This window comes from Ictidomys tridecemlineatus, chromosome 8, assembly GCF_052094955.1.
Source record: "Ictidomys tridecemlineatus isolate mIctTri1 chromosome 8, mIctTri1.hap1, whole genome shotgun sequence".
NCBI lineage: Eukaryota > Metazoa > Chordata > Mammalia > Rodentia > Sciuridae > Ictidomys > Ictidomys tridecemlineatus.
In genome coordinates, this window is record NC_135484.1 from 151,202,574 (window position 1) to 151,218,098 (window position 15,525).

General features: G+C 43.2%; 1 protein-coding gene across 6 annotated transcripts in view; it reads left to right on the forward strand.

The window, feature by feature from the left end:
- Cdkal1 (CDKAL1 threonylcarbamoyladenosine tRNA methylthiotransferase) overlaps window positions 1-15,525 on the forward strand; it is a 633,756-nt gene that overhangs the window by 30,929 nt on the left and 587,302 nt on the right. The gene's annotated exons all lie outside the window — the stretch shown is intronic.

A 15,525-nucleotide genomic window follows, 5' to 3' on the forward strand; every position in this document is an offset into this window, starting at 1 on the left:
AGGAATTTTGGTATCTCAAAGACAAAGCTTAATGGCTGTTAAGCTGGGTATTTGGTTTTGTAGTTTTAAAGTCACATTTAATTTTGGCCGTATTTATCTTATTTAGTAGTTTAAAGGATAAACAGTTCAAACAGTAAGAAAAAAAGCAGTTTGTGTTTTGTCAGTTTTCAACTTTAGATATCAGTAAATCATTGCTGTAGCCTTCTTTATCTTTTGTTTGCACAAAAAACCTGTTAGAATTATGTCTGGGGGGACCATCTGCTGTGGTTCCCAGTCTTGTCAGTGTGATAAGGGATAAGCTGTATAAACAGGGCACCACAGAAAGCAAAAAAAAAAAAAGGGTTGCTTTTTTTTGGTGGGGGGCGGGGTGGGTGTATGTGGACTCAATTTATAGCATTGCCACAGCAGTTCGCTTGTAGCCCATGAGGATGTAGGTTGTAATGTATATATTCAGAAACCACAGGTCCAGGTCATTTGTATGGTTTGTCTTTATGTTAAAATTGTGTTTTTCTTTTTGATTACAGGAGTCCTATTTTGAAGGTCAGAGCTTTTAAAAGTTCTTTGAAAATATTTCAGTGCAGTGCTTGACATTGCAGTATTTTTCAGATTGTGTGTTTAGCTTTTGGATCCTTTTTTTCCTAGCCATTAATTTTTCTCTCAGTCGAATCCTCAGAAATCATCCTTTTCCATTTTCATTTGCAGTGAGGTCATGGTGCTTCATGAGGAACAAGCCAGTCGTTTCCAAGGCAACACGCTCTATCAAAACATCACAAATCTGTCTTGCCCCTTACCTTTAAACTCTCCAGTGTGTGCAGGGGGGAGGAGGGGTGCGAGCAGTAGTATTGTTCTTACTGTGAGGAACTGTGGGATCCGAGAGGAGAGAAAGCCCGTGTAAAGCAATTAATCTCTAAAGTACCTTAAATTCACTTAGGTATTGACGTAGATGTGTAAGGGCTTTATTTTATATTGTACTAAGTAGTATTTTTTCAGGATGGAAAAAATGAAGATTTCTAAAGAATTGATTCTAAGACCCTTGTTCAGTAAGCACTGTAGTAAGAACAGAAAAAGAGTAAGTTGCTGAGTTAACTTTTACATGGGAATGTATTTTGCTCCAGCCACAGGAGTTGGCCTTTGCTTAAAGGCTCTGATTGTATTTGTCAGTCATTTGGGCCTGAGATAATAGAATTTTAGCCTCCTAGTGGCACTCTGAACTTTGACATGAGTTACAGAAAATTATTCTCTTTACCCCTTTAAGTTGGCGCTGGTGAGATGGTGTGATTTCTTATTTATCGATATCTAATTTTTTTTTTTTTTTCCTGGAAGGTGCATCTATTAGTTGGCCCATGAGGGTGCTGGGTGCCGCCAGGCCCTTGCTGCCTCCCCATGCTCTGTTCCATGCCTTACAGTGGGCTGCATGCTGGTCCTTGTAGGGCCCCCCTCCCGCCCTTCCCTTTAGAGTGTCTGTACTGATTACCTCCTGCCTCTAGACCAGCCTGGCATGGAGCAAATGTCTGATAAATGTCCACTGAAATAATGATCAGCGGGAATGGAGTCCATTGTTTCTGATAAAACTTTCTCCTGCAGAGGTATATATCTAACCTCTTCTGTATATGTATAAAATGAAATTGGAATATGTTCTGCATACCTGTTTTTATTTTTTTATTATTTTTTTTTTATTTCCTACTGTGTTTTGATATCTTGGGGGCCGGTCTCCGTGTACCTGTGAAGGCTTCAGGCATGGCTGTTACGACAGGACCCTTCAGCCTGTCAGTCCCCCGTTTCCCCTTGTTTCTGGTGAGCTAACACTGGCATCTCCAAAGCTATTTGAGGGAGATGGAGCTGCTGGTGATGGAGGCTTTCAAAGGATACAGATACTGTGGCATTAAAATTTTTATTATGAAATGTTTGAGAAAAGCATTAAAAAAATTAGAGAAGGCACAGTTGTATACCACCTGCCCAGATTTAGAAATAAAGCATTCCCCTTATAGCCGAAGCCCCCATGTATCCGGTGGAGTGGGTGGGTGTATATTTTCTCATTTTCCCTTTCTGCCTTTTTACACCAGAAAAGCTCTAACCTTCAAAGGAAATCTTGCCCTGCTCTGGGCTTTCATGGTACTCCCCAGACCTCTGTGTACTATTGAACCTGCCAATGTATTATAACCATCTGTTCAGATGTCTATCACCTCCAGCAGCCTGTGCTTCTCTTTGTGTTCTCAGCATTGTACAGAACAGCTGGAATGGAATGTGTGCTCAGTAAGTGCTTGTCGAGAGAGGGAGTGAATGAACCAAGAGGTGCAATTCTTTTTTGACAAACACCATTTGATCGCAGGGTTCCGTTTAGCAAAACCGTTTCCTTGTCTAGCCATAGTTAGAGGGCCTTGCTGCTCTGATGTGAACAAATTGAATTAAACATAGAGTCCTGTAGAACAGATGCATTTACAAGTCTCTGCTCACACAGCTGCTGGTCTATTTAATAAAAACATTGCTGTTTTGATTGGGTATTCATAGTCTTGCTCTTCGTTAACTCCATTAGTATCGTGGTCTAAGCAGCGACTGCAGACTAGGAGATGAGTGGAAGAAGGAGCCGTGATCAGGCCTGAGCGACACAATAGGAGGATGTAAAGACGATGGGTAGGGACAGGGATTTGTGCTTAGCTATAATAGAATAGATAAAAATATTCGTCTTCCCTGGGCCGCAACTCATAAATCTTTGGCTCTGTATTTCTCAAGCAATTACTGTAATCTTCTCTCACCTGAATTGCTAATTGTGTATGATATATCTACACTACATACGAAGTGTATATACGGATGCATTTGCTATTCAAATTTTTAAAAAATTCAGGTGTAATTATGTTGAAATGCACAGATCTTAAGTGTTCTGCCCCTACTCATTCTTGTGAGACACATAAATGGAGTTCTGGTATGTGCCTGTATGCCTGGGTTCTTTCATCAAAAATATTTTGGACATTTATTCATTTTGTTACATGTATAAATTCCATTTGCTTCTAGCAACAAAAATATATGCTAGCAGTCAAATACAAGTTCGTTTCTTGCCTTAAAAGTAGAAAATTGAGTGCTTTTTTTTTTTTGGTGTTAGTTGAATTAGTAACTCACATTTACAGTGTGCTAGCCCTGAAATGAAATTCTTGACACACATTTTTTTGTGTTCTGCAATTGTTGATTTAGTTCCTTTTGGCAGACACATTGGGTAAGTCTTGACATCCAATGAAGGAATTAACATTTGCCAAAAGCAACTTGCAGTACCAAATTCTGATGGTTGTCTTTAGGACTAAGTACTGTTCACGGTGGGTGTTGATGATCTAATGTCAGGAACCAGGAGATGAATGTGGAAGGGCAGTGGCAGGAGGCGTTGTGTAAGAATGCCCAGCTGAGGCTCCACTAGGGCTGGCGGGGAAGACGACATCTCTGTACATACATGTGAGGAGTCATGCTAAATGTTTCAACATCTCTCTGGCAAGGTCCTTCTCTGTTCAAAAACTGTATCAGCCCAGCTTTGTGTTTGGAGGGGTGGCTTGTACATCGCCTACCGCGTGCCACTCCTAGCTGCTGCACATGTGTTCATTCTCCAACTTGGAGAATTGGGAATTTTTCTTTTCCATTCTTGTTTTTCCAGTGGCCTCTGAGGCTTGTACATCGCCTACCGCGTGCCACTCCTAGCTGCTGCACATGTGTTCATTCTCCAACTGGAGAATTGGGAATTTTTCTTTTCCATTCTTGTTTTTCCAGTGGCCTCTGAGGAATTTAAGGGGTAAAGGACTGGGCTAGGTCGGATAGTAAGGATGGAGCTGGGGACACTGTGGTTTCAGAGTCTGCACTTGAGTCCCTGTGGTGTGAGTCTCCCCTCCCTGTACCTGACTACTGGTACTCCATCCTGGTGATGAGGCAGGAGCAGCATTTTGAGGGTGTGTAGGGATGGCGGTGTCGAGCGGATTTAGTGGTTGAAATGTTTGTAACTTGTATAACTCACAGAATAGGTATTGAAATGCCATCGTTCTCTGGCAGGGGAGGAGGAGGGTATCTAGGATGGGATAATTTACGGTTTGAGTCTGCTGTGGTCTGCAGTGTAAGTACTTCAGGCCTCAGCAAAGCTCATTGTGTAAAGATTGGATGCTTTTTCCAGCCTGCGCTCACAGCCCTGGCTGGTTGGCCCTGGGACTGCGGGCCTGGGGGTGGGGTCTCTGGGTGTGGGTGTGTCTGAATTAGTCAATAGCAGCTGAAAGTATTATATTACCATGTGGGGTCCCCGTACTCTGGGAGACTGGGCACACCTGCAGTAGATCCTTGACATTTGTGAGTTTAACATTTGGGGCTTCAGTTGTTTTCAAGCACCCGAAAGTCCATGACATTTGGTAGCTTGTTGTGAGAATAATATCGGTTTCATAGAGTGGCGTGGTTGTGAGAATTAAATGAAAATAGTGCCTGTAGGACTGGGCTGCTGGAGGGATGGAGCGCAGGTTCCAGTCCCTTGGTTGTGAGCAGTGGTTCCTGTCTGCTTCGCTTGGGAGGGAGATGAATTTGGGAGGCCTCAGAGTGCATCCTCACTGCCGAGGGCCTGCTGTGCTGTTGGGCCACTGCTGTTCCTGCCCACGGGCCGCCCACTTCCTCCCTTGACCTGGGCCTGCAGGGTGGCCTAGGGCCCCCATCTTCACAGTGCTGCTTGTCACTTCTGTTTAAAGATGACCTTCCTTTACTTGGTCACCTTTCCCAGCTCTGGTGAGGCATTCTGGATGCATCTTTTTGTTCCTGGGCCAGGACCCCTGTCTTGCCCTCAGCTCATGCTTAGGTGGTTTTGCTGGTACTTAGCACCTTTTGCATCTTCAAGTCAATTATCAGTTTTTCCCAGAGAAGCCCAGATGTATTTGGGGACCCACCTTTGATGTGGTAGAGCACCCCCTTTCCTCCTAACCTGCGTCTTGATGTTGTGAAACCCTGAGTGGGATTCTGATGAGACGCACTTTTTAAAGTCAGACTTCCATAATTCTGTGCTATAATTTGAAAAATCAGTTAGATCACATTTATATTTGAATAAAGATACCATAGACTTTCTCTCTGAAGCTTGTTCTCATTTCACATTGTTTTGTAAAGGAATACTTTCCTTTGACTAAATCAAAGTATTTGCATTTGGTGAGAAGAATTTCAGGAGTCCTTTCACAGGCCCGGGCAGTGTCACTTTACTGCGTAAAGGATACTGAGTTCGATGCTGTGGGGCCTCAGATGAAGCCCTGTCTTTTCCTTTTACAAAGCGGTCATCCTTTTAAGACCCTTGTTAAAATAATGATTTGGACAGATCAAGTTCCTTTTGGTATACTTCAGGCAAACACTTGAAGAAAAATCCTCTATACTCCGTCAAAGTATTAATTTGTCACCAGTTTCATTAGCCTTCATTTTTAATGCTGTTCCTCATTAAATGTCAGTGTTGAAGTGACCCTAGTAGTATGACAGGCACGGGGTCAGCTATGACGGCTTCTTTAGCCTTCAGAATCGGGGCTGTGGGGATTGCCAGCCAGTGTAGACTGCCCCTCGGTGACTGCGGTGCCCAAGTCTGGAGTTCATTTACTGGTATATAATTTATAGCAAATGACTTGAAAGTGCGAGTTTTGACTTTTGCAATAAAATACAAGTCGGTAAATAATGTCACAACCTTTGACCCTTTTTCGGTTGAGTAGTTCATGGCACTGTCTGAAACTTCCTTGGCTTTTACCACGGGCCGGGCATTGTTCTGAGCACTGCACAAATATGAGCTTCTTGCTAAGGATCAGCATGGTCAGAAAACAATAGTTTTCTTGTGGACTCTGGGTTTAGAAAGCCCTTTTTTTTTTTTTTTAAAACAGTGCACATCTAGTTGCATAGAATAACATAGAACATTCACAATTGGGACTGGGGATGGAGCTCAGTTGGTAGAGAGCTTGCCTTGTATGCACAAGGCCCTGGGTTCAATCCCCAGCACCACCAAAAAGAATTCACAATTGGATTTGAAGGTTTTTTTTTCCCCCCTTATGAATCTAACCTTGTAAACATCAATTTTTTCCCCACAAGATATGGTGATTGTTTTTATTTATAGGAAGTAAAATATTAACTACCCAAATATGAGATTATGATTTATGCTGGGGAATATAAAAAAGCAGAAGATTCTTTTTTCATACTTGCAGGTGGCAAATATAGATGATTCCCAAATAAAGTGATGTCCTCACTCTCCCAAGGAGAAGATTAAAGTGTTGGCCGACTTGAATACATAAATTTAGGAATAAAGATGGAATTGTCAGTTATCCCTATATGTACTTAAGTTACATGTACGTTTAAAATTTCCTTAAGAGAATTTTTTAATGTTTTCTCCTGACTTACTGTGAAGCAGTCTTATTTAAATCCTATAGGTGCATCTTTAACAAATTAAACTTCTTTTTTTTTTTTTTTGGTGTACTAGGCTTGAACCCAGGGCCTTGTGCATGTGAGGCAAGCATTTCACCAATGAGCTATATCCCCAGCCCAACATAAGGAATTTTTTTTTTCTCTTTAGAATAAGCTTTTGGTTGTTTTCTAGACTTGAGATCCATATGATTTGTTTGGAATCCAGCATATTCTGAAGCCATATATGAAGTGGTCATTTGTGATGAGTTCTCTCCCAGGTGTCCATGCTCCTGAGTACAGATGGTGGTTTTGTCTTTGTTCTGTGGAAGCATGTGTGTTGATCTGGACATTGTAACCACTTATTAGTGTTTCTTAAAGTAATTTTTGAAAGGCTTGTTTGCTGGGAAATCTGACATTGGCCAATGTGAGTTAAGTTGGTGATCAGTCTCTTTAGCATTTGTTAGTTTGCAGTGAGTCGGTGATGGATGCCCCAGCCTCCTCTAGGCTGCCAGGGGTCCTGCTGCTCAGGGTGGTGTCTGCCTCAAGTTTCAGACATCCTTCTTTTTAAGAATATTTGAGTCTCTCCAAGTGATGCTCTTTTTGGAATAAGGTGATGGAGAGATTAAGAGCTCCTGATGATGAATAAGACTACTTCATTTGAAATACAGTATAGCTGGGAGTGGGGTACACACCTGACACCCCCCCCCCCCAACACACACTTGGCAGACTGAGGGAGGAGAATTCCAAGTTTGAGGCCAGGTTGAGCAACTAAATGAGATCCTGTCTCAAAAAGGGCTGGGGCTGTAGCTCAGTGGTAGAGTGTCCCTGGGTTCAACCCCAGTACCAACCTGGGGGATATGGTTTTTGGGAAAGTTGGCTTTGCCTTGCCTTATGGAATCGTTTAGTGGCTAACTCTCCTGGAGGACAGACAGGCTTTGTCGTCTTGGTGTTTTCTTCACCCTTGCATACTGCCTTTCCTTGCTATGAATTTAGCCACCCTTCCCCCTCGCCATTCTTCATTTTCACATGGCTGTTTTACATTACCCGATTAGACTTTTTTTTTTCCCTCCTGGAGTCAGATTTATCAATATTGATGTCTTCAGTATCATAAATATCTGAAGTTCCTATTTCTGGTGTGAGAGTAATTTCAGATATAATGTTAAGATTGTATCAAATTGACTTCCAGCACATACTGATGTATTTCTGGAAAGAATGATCCTGTGATCCTTGCCTGCACATTAAAATCTTCATGTTTGAATCAAGCCAGTACTAGGTGGAAAGACAAAATACACTCTTGAAATATTTGCATGATAATCCACGGAACAAAAACATTTGGGAGTGGTGGTAGGAGGTTTTCAGGATCAACACTTGAATGCTATGGGAGAACACTTTTTTTTTTTAAATGGATGGCAGGTGGCAGAGTTGAAAAACAGGTTTTTATAATGGAAATGCTAAGAGTCTTGGTTATTGTGGTGTGAATGGTATTGTTTCAATAGATATAATAGATGTATTGCATTATCTTGTCTAATCAGACACTTTTGTTAGTAAAAGCCCCTCTCCCAATTAGTTTCAGCATGCTGTTGTAGAGAACTCCTTTCAACACTTCTTGCTACTCACAAAATTTTTGAGATTAAAGATTTTGTATCTCTGGCAAATTTTTGATTTAATAAGCATAGACTTCTCTATTGAAAATGAAGTCAGGAAAGTACGTTTAGGAAGCAGACTGGAATCACTCTGCAGTAGAGGGTCTTGGTTGGCTCCTTTAATGAACATCAGTTCTGTTGATGTTTGCTGGTTTCCTTTAATGCAGCTACTCGCATTTCACATCTGATTTGTTTTCAATATCCTTACTCTTTGAATGGGGCTCAGGAAATTGAATTACATTTTATATAGTTAGTTCCTAATCTCATTCTTATTTTAAAAATCTACAAATTGTAAAGGCTTCTTGTGAATAAGGGTCTGGTGTCTGCAAGTCTGGGGGGAGGAGGTGTTGGGGGAACACACAGGGGTCAGGTCTGGTCACAGTGGATGAGGCCCTCTACAGTGTGCTTGAAGGCAAAGAGGATCAATTATATTCTAAGGAGATCAGAACTGGGTAGTCTGCTCTGAGGAAAGAGGGTGGTCAGTGTCCGGGAGGTCAGTAGGAATAGTGGCTAGTTGCCATTTTGGGGTTTTAATAAAATAAGCAGGAAGTCATTTTGGGGCAGGATGGACACACCTAGCCCTCCTGCCCCACCCAGGAGCAGTGCAGTGCAGGAAGAGGGTGGGAGAAGGGATGTGGTGGGTGATGGCCGTGACCCTGTTTCCTCTGTGTAATGTCGGGGTTCACAGTTCAGAGCTGACACTAAGTCCTACATGGGTTGAGGATTAAACCAAGGTCCCTGGGTAGTTCTTAGTGAGTGTGTGTGTGTGTGTGTGTGTGTGTGTGTGTGAGAGAGAACACACACACACACACACACACACACACACACACACACACGAACACTCTTGAATAATTTAGTGTCTGGCAGCTTGTTAGCACCAAGATGACTGAAGCAGCCCGCTGCTTTGAAAAGCTGTCGGTGTGGGAGGTGCTGGTGGTAGAGCCACACCCGCTGGACTTGCCTGGGTCTGCTTCACAAGCTCTGGGGACTGGTCCCCTGTGCTCCCTTGGAAGCCAGCCCCGCAGGCTGCGGGTGCACTTCCCGCTCACCTGCTCAGGGCCCCTGCTCCTGCAGTTTGCTCCTTTCTCTGCTGGGTGCCATTGTCCTGCTGGGCGGTTCCTGTCCAACTATGGCATTTTTTTCCTGTTCATGGCAGGACTCTATGAGGAGTTGGTATAGTTGCTGCTGCTCCTTCTCTCTCCACTCCTCTCCGTCCCTCTACTCAAAATGCCCTGCCAAGTTCACCAGTGCTCTCTTTGTGGCCAAATGCGACTGCCATTTCTGAGTCCTTATCCTTTTTTTTTGGTACTGGGGATTGAACCCAGGGTGCTCGGCTACATCCTGAGCCCTTTTTCTTGTGGGACTGGACCTCACCAAGTTGCAGAGGCTGGCCTGGAACTGCGATCCTCCTGTCTCGGCCTCCGAAGTCTCTGGGTCACAGGAGGCACCACTGCCCTGGCTCTTGGTCCTTGTCTTCTAGGCTGTATCCGTTCGCGTTGGCCACCCTGGCCGCTCTTTCGAGAATGGCTGTCTCACGGGCCTTCTGACTGCTCTTCTTCCTTGGCTGCTGGTTCTTTTCCTAGTTCACTGGCTGCTGCTTGAAGCCGCTTTGGGTCTCCTTCATTTTATGACGTCTACATGTTGGAGGGTCCCAAGGCACTATGCTTTACCTCTCCTCCCTGTACTCATTTAATTTGGAATTTTATGGCGCTCCACGGCTTTTAAGTACTTTGTATATGCTTAGGCTTCCCAGATATTTCCTTTGAACTCTGGAACCTCTGCTTCCATACCATCTGAATTTGGGTCTTTAAGAGGTACAGACTGTTAGACTCCCCCCTAAATTTGCTCCTCTGTACTTTCCTGCCTCAGTGAGAGGAACCTGTGTGCTTTTGATGGCTTGGGCTAGAGGCTGACTTCTTGTGTTCATGTCACACATCCGTCTTGTGTTCATGTCAGCACATCCAGCCAGCCCAGATCCCCTTCTGTTTTATCACCACTCTCAGGCTGTCCCCTTGGTGGCCCAGCCTCATCTTGCCTAGTGTAGAGTAACCCGATTGCCCTGCTTTTCCACAGTCTGTTTCCCACACAGTAGCCAGAGAGTCTTAAAGCCTCAGTTGGGGGCTGGGATTTGGCCTCATAGTAGAGCTCGTGCCAGGCCCTGGGTTCCATCCCAAGCACAGGGGCGGGGTGTCCAAAGACCTGAGTCGGATTATTTTATTTTTCTGCTCTGTGCTATCCAATAGAACTTTCTGCAGCAGTGGAAATGCTGTTCTGGGCTAACATGGTAGCTTCTGGCCACGTGTGGCCTGCCCAGTTCAATGAGGAATTTAAAATTGTACTTAGTATAATTAAATGTCAATAGCCACGAGTGAAAGCCACAGTTTTTTTTTTTCATTTGTCCTGAGGTGTCGGGTGAGCTGGACCTCTCTTGGCCCCATCTCCTGCCACCACGCTCACTCCTGATTTCCTCCTGCTTGGACTAACTGAGCACGTGGCTGCACTCTGCCTACGCCCTCCCTTCAGGTGTTTGCTGGAGTGTTACCTAATCAGAGAGGCCTTTCTTACCTCTGTATAAAATAGCCTTCTCCATCTCTGTTTTTGTATTTCGTTTGGGTACTGATCCCCCCTACAGAGGAAGTTCCAAGAGAGCAGGGGCCTTGTCTGCTGATACTGCCGTGGCACAACCTGGAAGTGCGGCCAGCCTGCAGTAGGCATTAAATAGTGAGGGAAGGAGTAGCAATTGGAGTCGAGGAGAGGCTCTTGTGGGCCAATGAGCAAAGCTTCCTACCCAGAGGGATTAGTGACGGCTTGCCTTAGGGCTCAAGGCTTCACCTTGAAGAATGAGGGGAGATACTGAAGTCATCTGACTTCACTCATATTTTAGCTTTACTTTGTTGTAAATACTGCCCATGCTTAGGCAACAAAAACGAGCATGAGTTGTTTAGCATGGGGCCTTGGGTTCTGTCCTGGGCATTGCAGAAAACAAACACAAAAACCAATGTACCCTTCCCCCTGCCCCAACCAAAAATATAAACCAAACCCTCAAAAAAGAAAAACCCAACAATGCTGAAAAGTAAGGTAAGATGTTCTTGCTTCTTTCAGGGAATGTCATATTTGTTATATGATGTAATAATAGTATCCACTGATTGGAAATAAAATAGTGAAAAGGTCAGTGTAGCTGTTTTAGCACTTTAAATTTGTTTACTCTTTCAGAGATTAATATTTAAAAATAAGAAATGTGTCTGATTGCAATAGCACCTATGCGGACATGTCTTTCAGTAGTTGGCTGCCAGCAGCAGTTGATGGGGATGGAATGTTTTCTCCCTTTTCACCCCGCTCCTGCCTTCCTCGTGAAGGGATGGGCATTCTGTAGAAAGCTAACTGGGGTAATATCACTCCGCAGTTGTCTACAGACTTTCCAAAGTTGAACATGTGAACTGAGGTCTTCAGAAGAGAGGCCCTAACTAGGCTTATGTGCTGACCTTGGGCTCTTGGCACAGCTGCTACGTGCTCGTTTGATGACTGAGGCTCGTGGGGTCCAGTGGAGGTGCATGGGCATCCCTGGTCCTGCTTCACAGTGCTGTGGTTCCTGAGGGGCCCCGAGTGAGGACCCGGCCTTCCCTGCTCTTGCCTCCCCATAACCCAGAGGCTGCTTTCCCCAGCTGCCTTCTGCACCGGGATGCCTTTCCTCCTGCTGCCTTACGGTCCTCTGACTGCTTTGAGCCCACCTTTGAATTTAGGACTTGAAAAATGATAAACATTTATAAATGTTTGATCTCAGTGTCCATGGAACAGCTTTAAAATCTTCTTTAATCTCTGAGATGAGGTAGTCGAGAATAAGGCATCTTCGATCACAGAATCTCTTTGAAGTTTTCTTTTTTGGTTTTTCCCTCTAGCACTCCTACTTTCAGTGGCTATGAGGTAAAATTTTATTGAAAAAAAATTTCCCCTTTTGCTTAGGTCTCTTTGGCAGTCTTTCAAAAGTTCAGAGGGAAAATTAGTCCAATTATACTTCTATTGAACCTTGTTTATTGTTTTCTATCTCCTTTGCTGACTTGCATGGGGTGGTTGGAGAGACTGCCTTTTAAAACATTTTCATGTACTTTGCATTTTATTGCTGCTTCTGTCATAGATACACTCCTGAGAACCAGCGGTTATTTTTCTTGTGGTTAATTAATCAACATGTCTCCAATCTAGTTTAGCAATTATCCATTTTTGTTTTATAGGATATGTACTTAAGTTTTATTTTGTGAAATGAAGACTTTGAAACCTTATAATGTAAGACTTTCTTTTCAGGTTTTACATGAAAAGGTCTTGTTCCTGGCAGTGTAAAAACTTGACTACAAAAAGACGGTATCTTGTTCTTCCTCATTGAGGTAGTGCTGTGTGAAAGTGTTGGTGGTCTTTCTGTGTCTGTGGTACCCAGCAACATCCGAGTTTTCTTTTGTTTTCAGATTCACACTTCAAGAATGCTCAGGCTGGGAGTGGGGGTGTGGCTCAGGGTCGTGTTGGCCTAGCATGCTCAAGGCCTTGGGTTGGATCCCCAGCGCTGGAAACAACCTCAGCAAACATTCAGGCCAGATCGCATTAATCAGAACCACTAAAATACACTGTCATAGTGCCTTGCATATACATGTTGCTTTTTTACTTTAGTAGTGGTTCATTTCTGTTTTTATATTTGTCTCTTTTACACGTGTTCTGAGAAGAAAAGATTTTAGATAATTGTTTGATTTTAGGTGTAATCAGTTCTCTTACTGAAAGTCAATGAAATTGAAAACCTTAACTTTGCAAGTAGTTGTTTCTAATTCTGTAATTGAGTGGTTTTCGAGGTTTTCTGTGGTGGATGTTCTCCTGGAGCACCCCAGGATCTTACTTCCAGTTTGATTAGATCATTGTTTGTCATCCCCTCAGCTCTGTAAGGGTGTGTGTGGTGGGGGGTGCTCTTGATTCACAGCATGGAGCCCAGGTTTCGGGAAGAGAATATCCTGCTGATCATTTGGCTAGGTCCTGCTGATCATTTGGCTAGGTAGCTTTCCTCCTAGGGAAGTGAAGGGTTAAGAATTGAGGCCCAGAATGATTTTTTATTTTTTAAAGATTAAAGCTTCACAGAGTTCCTCAGGACTGTGGACTTGCAAGGCTTTTTTGCAGGGATTGGAGAGGGGTGCAGGGTAGCAGCTAAGAGTGTGGGTGAGGGCCCCAAGCTGCTTCATGCTCTGTGTGACCTGGGGCGAACTGTTCAGCCTCTCCCAGATCCTTCATCTACAGGAGGGTGACAGCCTCTGTTCCATGCGATTGTTATGTGTTGCAAGTGAATTTAAAATATTCAAGGCACTGGAAGTTCTTCCTGTGGGGAAGAAATAGTGGATACAAAACTAGTGGGCTGCTGCTGCTTACTGTTGTGGCTGCTCCTATGAACATCAGCGGCCTGTACCTGAATTCTTGCGTGTCATTTAGCCGTTATGAGACTGCTCTCCGGCCCACTGAACTTTGAGTCTGATTTTTCATCTTTAAGGTGAAGATTGGTATGTTGTACTGAGTAAGGCTGTCCTGCCCGTTAGACTAGGCATGTAAATGACCTACTCTGGGCATAGTACCTAGTTTTATAAGTTTTCTCCTGCAGGCCCTGCCTGATATGTTTCCTTTTTTCTTAATCTGTTGCAGTGTTTCAGTGTGTCCTACTAAATGGATACCTAGCAGGGACTGTTTTGGGCGTTGAGGGTTTTAGATGTGATTGGAATGTCACAAAAGCAGGGTGAGAGGAACGTGGTGGAGACCCTAGATTTACAAGCAGGGGGATGCTGGGTTACTTCTCCCTCCCTCGTCTCCCATCATTCCCTCCTCGGTGTCCTCTGGTATCTGCTGTGAGCATGGTGGCTGGAGCTCGGGTGCAGACCTCAGCCTACCCTGGGAAGGGCAGCCTGTATGCTGTAGAGTCACGGGGCTGGGGTGCATGGAGCCCGGGCTCGCCAGGGTTGCAGGGCTTCAGAAGCATTGTTAGGTGAAGTTGCATTTCCTTACATTTTGATGGTTCGAGTTGCAGGAAGCATGGAAAGTAATTTGGAACCTGGGGAAAGCAGTGGCTTGGGCTACTTTCGTGTCAAAATTTGCTTTTGTTAATGTCACACACCAATTTTCTTTCTCCCCAGAAGGCAAAATTGTTTTATAACTGAAACCTCAGCTTACTGAGCTTCATATTGATTTTGAGGACTATACAGTGATGACTGAAAAATAGGTTACAGCCATTTTTTACAGCCATCTTTGAGCGTTTGCATTTAAGTGTGGCATGTGCTGTATGTCAGACACATCTTGCTAAAACCGCTCACTAATGACATGACCTCCTGTCATGAGCATAGACATGTTTGAAACTCATAAAAGTGGCCTACTGAGAAATATCTGTTCATTAAAATATACATATGAGACTAGAATCAGATTGAGTATTTCAAATAGCTGATTTTATCAACTCAATAATTAACTAGTTTTTGGTACTGAGAATGAAGGTAATTAAAATAGATTTACTACATGCTGTAAGATTTCTGCCCCAGGAAGATGAAGGGGACATTTATTTTTCATAGACCTAAAACACTGGCATTTCTACTCATACAAAACTCTGGGGGTTTTGTATATAACGAGAACTGAGTTTAATACTATAAAATTACAGGAGAGCTTCAGTGCCTTTTGGTTTACTCAAATTTAATTGTAATCTGTTGGAATATTAAAATTATATTTTTAACTTTTGTAGTTAATGAGTCTTTTCTGCTGTGATATTGTCATTTACATTTTTTGATATTAAAGTGGGCTATATCATTACATGGTTTAAAAATACTTGTAGTCTTTTTTATATTATCTGCTCAGTTTTCATGCCCTTTCCAGGTTAAAACATTAGTTTCTTGTGTCCTTCCATATTTTACACAAATGCAAGCATGCACAAATATTTAAAGTTTTCTCCCCTTCATCACATCTTAATAACTCTGGACTTATATTTTTAACAGATAATGTTAGCTAACAATTTGCAAAGAATAAACTCATAGCATTTTAAACTTGGAAATAAATTCTTTCAGCTGTGTGTCTTCCCCTGATTTTCCCAAGGTGCTTCAGGTTGAAGGTGCATGTTTGCTTCATCTTCAGAATGGAAAGTTTCTGGAGAAGGCCCGCCCTCCCTCCGCCCTCCCTCCACCCTCCCTGGATCTGCTTATGTCTGACCCATCCTATGCAAACTGACTCAATCATGCAAACACTGGGTGCTTTATTCAAATACTACCACCTGTATTTTTTATTTGTGTTTCTCAAAGGAGTTTTGTAAAATTTGCATAATGACTTAGCTTATTTAGCTTTGTATGTTAAGAGTTCAAATGCTGTGCGTATGAAAGATTACATTGTGTGCCAAATAAAAAGGGGTCTGGCAGGTCAGGTTCCCAGGATAACTGTGTCTTAAGTATTTAAATGAAATTTGCATGTGGAATCTAGACCTATGATTATTAACCCAATTTCGTTTACACTTGATGAAAATTTGCATAAA